This window comes from Leuciscus leuciscus (assembly GCF_965113295.1).
Source record: "Leuciscus leuciscus genome assembly, chromosome: 20".
Classification (NCBI taxonomy): Eukaryota; Metazoa; Chordata; class Actinopteri; order Cypriniformes; family Leuciscidae; genus Leuciscus; species Leuciscus leuciscus.
In genome coordinates, this window is record NC_138744.1 from 925001 (window position 1) to 932500 (window position 7500).

At 41.0% G+C, this 7500-nt stretch overlaps 1 protein-coding gene across 1 annotated transcript in view; it reads left to right on the forward strand.

Moving 5' to 3' along the window:
- The window catches only part of bbs9 (Bardet-Biedl syndrome 9), a 177853-nt gene that overhangs the window by 33494 nt on the left and 136859 nt on the right, over nt 1-7500 (forward strand).

The following is a 7500-nucleotide window of genomic DNA, read 5'->3' on the forward strand; positions in this document are numbered from 1 at the left end:
TGTCACATCATCGTAATGTTGAAGAGACATTTCTACACACACTCTCTCACACACACACACACACACACACACACACACACACACACACACACACACACACACACACACACACACTCAAACTGCAAAACTAGCGCTGTAAAGGCGAGGACAGGGGTATTTCTGCGGCTGATCGACTGCATGTATTTGTAGGAGTTTCCCTTTCAGACAGCATTTATGGGAGGAGAGAATTTAAATGAATCACGCAAGGTTATTTACTAAGGTTTACGCTAGTCAATATACTAGTATCCGCACCATTATTTAACGCCCAAAAAAGCCTGTTAAACCCTGCGTCCTTTAATTTTGCGTGTCGTCAGTAGATTTTTCTTTTATGCCAAAAATCATGAGGATATTAAGTAAAGATCATGTTCCATGAAGATATTTTGTAAATTTCCTACCGTAAATAAATAAAACATGTATTTCTGTGAGTGAACGCAGCACAATCATTAACATTAATAACATTAATAACATTAATAACATTAATAACTTTAAATTAGATTTTCTCAATGTTTAGTTTTTTTTGCATCCTCAGATTTCAGATTTTCTAATAGTTGTATCTCGGCCAAATATTGTCCTATCCTAACAAACCAAACATCGATGGAGAGATTATGTTATCCAGCTTTCAGATGATGTATAAATCTCAATTTGGTTTTGTGGTCCAGGGTCACATTTGTGGAATTGCGTTCTTATGCTAATTTGCCCGGTTTAGTAAATCTGGCCCTTAGTCTTTAGGAGTAGGAGAAAGAAATACTTTTATTATGGTATTGTGATGTTATTTCAATCCCAGTGGTAAACATCTGTCTGGGGCTCATGAGAGACAGTAGGTGTAGGTGTGCTGGAGGAAGAGTGTGGGCAGGGTTTAGTCAGCTGATGATGATGATGATGATGATGTACACACAGGACACCACACGGTGGAGTCATGAAGCAGAGGATATTCCTGAGCTGGTGTGTGTGTGTGTGTGTGTGTGTGTCTCAGTCCCTGATTAACTTCTGCACTGTTTCCAAAACCACTGGCAATATTTGCACAAGCTTTAACCGTAAACTATGTGCTTCCTCTTTTGTGTGATTTGTCTTGTGATTTTCTTCACAAATTATGCTAGCTCTGTTCCTTAGCCCAGTGCAGCCACAGCCATGCACACTTCACTGTAACCACCTTAGTTAGCATGAACTAAGAATGAACTGCACTTCTACAGCAATTATTAATCTTAGTTCATATTAATTTCAACAGTAACTAATACATTATTAAAATCAAAGGTTGTATTAGTTAGCATTAGTTACTGCACTGTGAACTAACATGAACACACAATGAACAGCTGGATTTATATTAACATTAACAAAGATTAACACATACAGTAACAAATGTTGACTAATGAACCTTATTGTAAAGGGTTACCAAAATAAGTATAAAGAATAAAAATGCATATCAGCACTCTTCAGGATAGAAGGTGTTTTAGCAGGTGTTATAGCAGGTGTTATAGCAGGTGTTATAGCAGGAGTTATAGCAGGTGTTATAGCAGGTGTTATAGCAGGTGTTATAGCAGGTGTTATAGCAGGTGTTGCATGTGTTATAGCAGGAGTTATAGCAGAAGTTATAGCAGGAGTTATAGCAGGAGTTATAGCAGGAGTTATAGCAGGAGTTATAGCAGGAGTTATAGCAGGAGTTATAGCAGGAGTTATAGCAGGAGTTATAGCAGGAGTTATAGCAGGAGTTATAGCAGGTGTTATAGCAGGTGTTATAGCAGGAGTTATAGCAGGAGTTATAGCAGGAGTTATAGCAGGAGTTATAGCAGGAGTTATAGCAGGAGTTATCGCAGGAGTTATCGCAGGAGTTATCGCAGGAGTTATCGCAGGAGTTATCGCAGGAGTTATCGCAGGAGTTATCGCAGGAGTTATAGCAGGAGTTATAGCAGGAGTTATAGCAGGAGAGCAGGTGTTATAGCAGGAGTTATAGCAGGAGTTATAGCAGGAGTTATAGCAGGAGTTATAGCAGGAGTTATAGCAGGAGTTATAGCAGGAGTTATAGCAGGAGTTATAGCAGGAGTTATAGCAGGAGTTATAGCAGGAGTTATAGCAGGAGTTATAGCAGGAGTTATAGCAGGAGTTATAGCAGGAGTTATAGCAGGAGTTATAGCAGGTGTTATAGCAGGTGTTATAGCAGGTGTTATAGCAGGTGTTGCATTTGTTATAGCATTTGTTATAGCATTTGTTATAGCAGGAGTTATAGCAGGAGTTATAGCAGGTGTTGCATGTGTTGCATGTGTTATAGCAGGTGTTATAGCAGGAGTTATAGCAGGAGTTATAGCAGGAGTTATAGCAGGAGTTATAGCAGGAGTTATAGCAGGAGTTATAGCAGGAGTTATAGCAGGTGTTATAGCAGGTGTTATAGCAGGTGTTATAGCAGGTGTTATAGCAGGAGTTATAGCAGGAGTTATAGCAGGAGTTATAGCAGGAGTTATAGCAGGAGTTATAGCAGGAGTTATAGCAGGAGTTATAGCAGGAGTTATAGCAGGAGTTATAGCAGGAGTTATAGCAGGAGTTATAGCATGTGTTATAGCAGGTGTTGCATGTGTTATAGCAGGTGTTATAGCAGGAGTTATAGCAGGTGTTGCATGTGTTATAGCAGGAGTTATAGCAGGAGTTATAGCAGGAGTTATAGCAGGAGTTATAGCAGGAGTTATAGCAGGAGTTATAGCAGGAGTTATAGCAGGAGTTATAGCAGGAGTTATAGCAGGAGTTATAGCAGGAGTTATAGCAGGAGTTATAGCAGGAGTTATAGCAGGAGTTATAGCAGGAGTTATAGCAGGAGTTATAGCAGGAGTTATAGCAGGTGTTGCATGTGTTATAGCAGGTGTTATAGCAGGAGTTATAGCAGGTGTTATAGCAGGAGTTATAGCAGGAGTTATAGCAGGAGTTGCATGTGTTATAGCAGGTGTTATAGCAGGAGTTATAGCAGGAGTTATAGCAGGAGTTATAGCAGGAGTTATAGCAGGAGTTATAGCAGGAGTTATAGCAGGAGTTATAGCAGGAGTTATAGCAGGAGTTATAGCAGGAGTTATAGCAGGAGTTATAGCAGGAGTTATAGCAGGAGTTATAGCAGGAGTTATAGCAGGAGTTATAGCAGGTGTTATAGCAGGAGTTATAGCAGGAGTTGCATGTGTTATAGCAGGTGTTATAGCAGGAGTTATAGCAGGAGTTATAGCAGGAGTTATAGCAGGAGTTATAGCAGGAGTTATAGCAGGAGTTATAGCAGGAGTTATAGCAGGAGTTATAGCAGGAGTTATAGCAGGAGTTATAGCAGGAGTTATAGCAGGAGTTATAGCAGGAGTTATAGCAGGAGTTATAGCAGGAGTTATAGCAGGAGTTATAGCAGGAGTTATAGCAGGAGTTATAGCAGGAGTTATAGCAGGAGTTATAGCAGGAGTTATAGCAGGAGTTATAGCAGGAGTTATAGCAGGAGTTATAGCAGGAGTTGCATGTGTTATAGCAGGAGTTATTGCAGGAGTTATAGCAGGAGTTATAGCAGGAGTTATAGCAGGAGTTATAGCAGGAGTTATAGCAGGAGTTATAGCAGGAGTCGAAAGCAAACACACATGACATTTAAAGCTGTACACCTCTCAGAGACTTTGGAGAAGAGCTTATGAATTTGATAGAGAGAGATATGATTTAAGAAGATTGTGATAGAATGAAAGAACAGCAGCTGAACTGAGTAAATCACCCGATGCTCATCATTGGTGTAGTGAGGAGTGTGTGTGAGGTGTGTGTGTGAGGACTGTGTGTCTCCGATCAGAAGCACATGTCTGTTGAGTGGATCAGATCAGCTGTGAGTGACAGGTCAGATAGGGTTGAGATCTGAGAGTCCATGTGTCACACACACACACACACACACACACACACACACACACACACACACACACACACACACACACACACACAGTCGTAATATGACGTCACACTGCGGCGTCTTTCCTAAAAGAATAATTCAGCATATACTACATTCTAAATTATAATATATATAAAATATTCACTGTTCTTTTTTCAAAAATCCTTCTTTGCACGCGTCCTAAGCAGGCATTACGTGATGAAGAAGAGATAAAGCTCTCTTCATTGTAATCAGTGCTGACAAAAGTACATCTAGTCAATGTTTAAAGTCCCCCTGTGGTGTAAATCCAGGTTTTAATGTAGTTTATGTGTCTATGTGGTGTTTTTAATATGCTTAAACCATGTGTAAGTTCATAAGTCGACAGCATTGCTGAGTATTTCCTCCTTAAAACTGCAGTGAACCAAAGACAGTCTCAAACACACGCTTTGAAATCGCTGGTGTTTCTGACGTCACAAACTACCTTGTAACCAATCAGATCAACGTGTGATCGTCAACCAGTGGATCTCTGAGCTGAGTGAGTGAGTGGAGGCGGGGCTCATTTGCATATTCATAGAACCGCGCATACTAAATGAGGCAAGGGTGTCGAGTTACATTCAAGATATTTTAAGGCATGAAGACATTTTTTCAAGAAAAAAACGTTTAAATATGTCATTTTGGTGATGAGTTTTAAGGGATAAAATGATTGACTACAGGGGTCTTTAAACTGTATAAATGTGGCGATACCAGGCTTTCTGCAGCATCAGTAGTACTGAGTACCGACTCTTCACGCTGATAAACAGCTGCTATTTGTGTTTGCGCTCTGAAGAGCATCAAAGGTTTCGATTTATTTATCGTTTTTTGCAGTCTTGACTGTTGCAGCCAATCACAGACATGTCTGTCGAGCGCATGATTGCAGTGTCCAATCAGAGGTGTTTGAGCTCTGAGTTCTACCCAGAATCCTCTCATTATAACCAACACTGTAAGTAAGAGACTGATTGTGCAGTGTGGAACTCAGCGCGACTGAACTAAAGTGATTGACAGCTCTTTTCTTGCTGGTTTACATCACAATTTGAATAATAATAATGTTCATGCTGCTAAGATGATCCGCGGATCATACGGATCATCTGCTCAATTATCCTTCCATGAGTCGGGATCCTGAAACTGTGATTTAGCTTTAGTAAGCTTCTACTTTTAGATACTAACAACACTCTTTGTTCTCTAGCTTGTGTTTCTTTGTTATACATTGTTACAACTTTTAAAGCTGCAGTCGGCAAGTCTGGCAGATTGGGTCGATTAGCCAAAATTTTGAATGTTTACAACTCTCATGCCCCTCCCCACTACCAGCGAGCACCCTCCCATCGAGGTCGTGCTCGTCAGTGCGTCACTGTGCGTGTGTACCTGATTTTCTGTGAACATTTACATTTACATTTACATTTATTCATTTAGCTGACGCTTTTTATCCAAAGCGACTTACAATTGCTATATATGTCAGAGGTCGCACGCCTCTGGAGCAACTAGGGGTTAAGTGTCTTGCTCAGGGACACATTGGTGTCTCACAGTGGATTCGAACCCGGGTCTCTCACACCAAAGGCATGTGTCTTATCCATTGCGCCACCACCACCCCCGTCCGTCCGTCTCTTCAGCATCTATCAACACCATGGACTCGGAGGTAGGCTGCCCTGGCTAATCTATCCATAGATAGCAATAACTGAGGAATTGGAAGCTTGTTAGTAGATTTTCTCTCCGCCATCACGCTTCATGCAATCTCCAGGCGAACTTCAGGCGTGGCGTGTGCATGTGATATTAACGTGCGCGAGTGAGGGGGGATCTGTGGCGTGTGCACGACCTGTGATTGACAGTCAGATCTCACACCCCCCTGCGCTGATTGGACCCGATGATCCGGGAGCGGTGGATTTTTGCAAAACAAATAACACGCTCCAGGTGGAGTTAGAAGCTCGGGTTTTTTTCTAAAACCATCTTATTTATGTTGTTCTGTCGGATTATAGTGTCAATTTCACTGAATATGATCAAAAAAAAATTTGCCGACGGCAGCTTTAAATAATTTTTTTTATTTAATTCTGTATTTTTTTTCTAATATTTGAAATTAAACTGCAAAATAAAGACACTAAACGGATAAAGACGGAGATTGGGAGCTCGTGTGCATCTCAGCGCTGTCAAAATAAAAGTCTTGCTTCACACACTAAAAGAAAAACGTATCGACCAATGGTAGATCTCGGCTGATATATCGGCCGACCACTTATAAACTAGTGTTGGGCAACGATTGATCGCATACAAAATAAAAGTTTGTGTTTACATAATATATGTGTGTGTACTGTGTATAGTTATTGTGTATATATAAATACACACACATGCATGTATATACTGTATATATATATTTATACATAATTTATATTATGAATATTTTATATATAAATAACACATTTTTCTTAAATATATACATGCATGTGGGTGTATTTATATATATATATATATATATATATATATATATATATATATATATATATATATATATACAGTGGGGAGAACAAGTATTTGATACACTGCCGATTTAGCAGGTTTTCCCACTTACAAAGCATGTAGAAGTCTGTAATGTTTATCATAGGTACTCTTCAACTGTGAGTGAAGGAATCTAAAACTAAAATCCAGAAAATCACATTGTATGATTTTTAAATAATTAATTTGCATTTTATTGCATGACATAAGTATTTGATACATCAGAAAATCAGAACTTAATATTTGGTCCAGAAACCTTTGTTTACAATGACAGAGATCATACGTTTCCTGTAGTTCTTGACCAGGTTTGCACACACTGCAGGGCTTCTGGCCCACTCCTCCATACAGACCTTCTCCAGATCCTTCAGGTTTCGGGGCTGTCGCTGGGCAATACAGACTTTCAGCTCCTCCAAAGATGTTCTATTGGGTTCAGGTCTGGAGACTGGCTAGGCCACTCCAGGACCTTGAGATGCTTCTTACGGAGCCACTCCTTAGTTGCCCTGGCTGTGTGTTTCGGGTCGTTGTCATGCTGGAAGACCTAGCCACGACCCATCTTCAATGCTCTTACTGAGGGAAGGAGGTTGTTGGCCAAGATCTCGCGATACATGGCCCCATCCATCCTCCCCTCAATACGGTGCAGTCGTCCTGTCCCCTTTGCAGAAAAGCATTCCCAAAGAATGATGTTTCCACCTCCATGCTTCATGGTTGGGATGGTGTTCTTGGGGTTGTACTCATCCTTCTTCTTCCTCCAAACACGGCGAGTGGAGTTTAGACCAAAAAGCTCTATTTTTGTCTCATCAGACCACATGACCTTCTCCCATTCCTCCTCTGGATCATCCAGATGATCATTGGCAAACTTCAGACGGGCCTGGACATGCGCTGGCTTGAGCAGGGGGACCTTGCGTGCGCTGCAGGATTTTAATCCATGACGGCGTAGTGTGTTACTAATGGTTTTCTTTGAGACTGTGGTCCCAGCTCTCTTCAGGTCATTGACCAGGTCCTGCCGTGTAGTTCTGGGCTGATCCCTCACCTTCCTCATGATCATTGATGCCCCACGGGGTAAGATCTTGCATGGTGCCCCAGACAGAGGG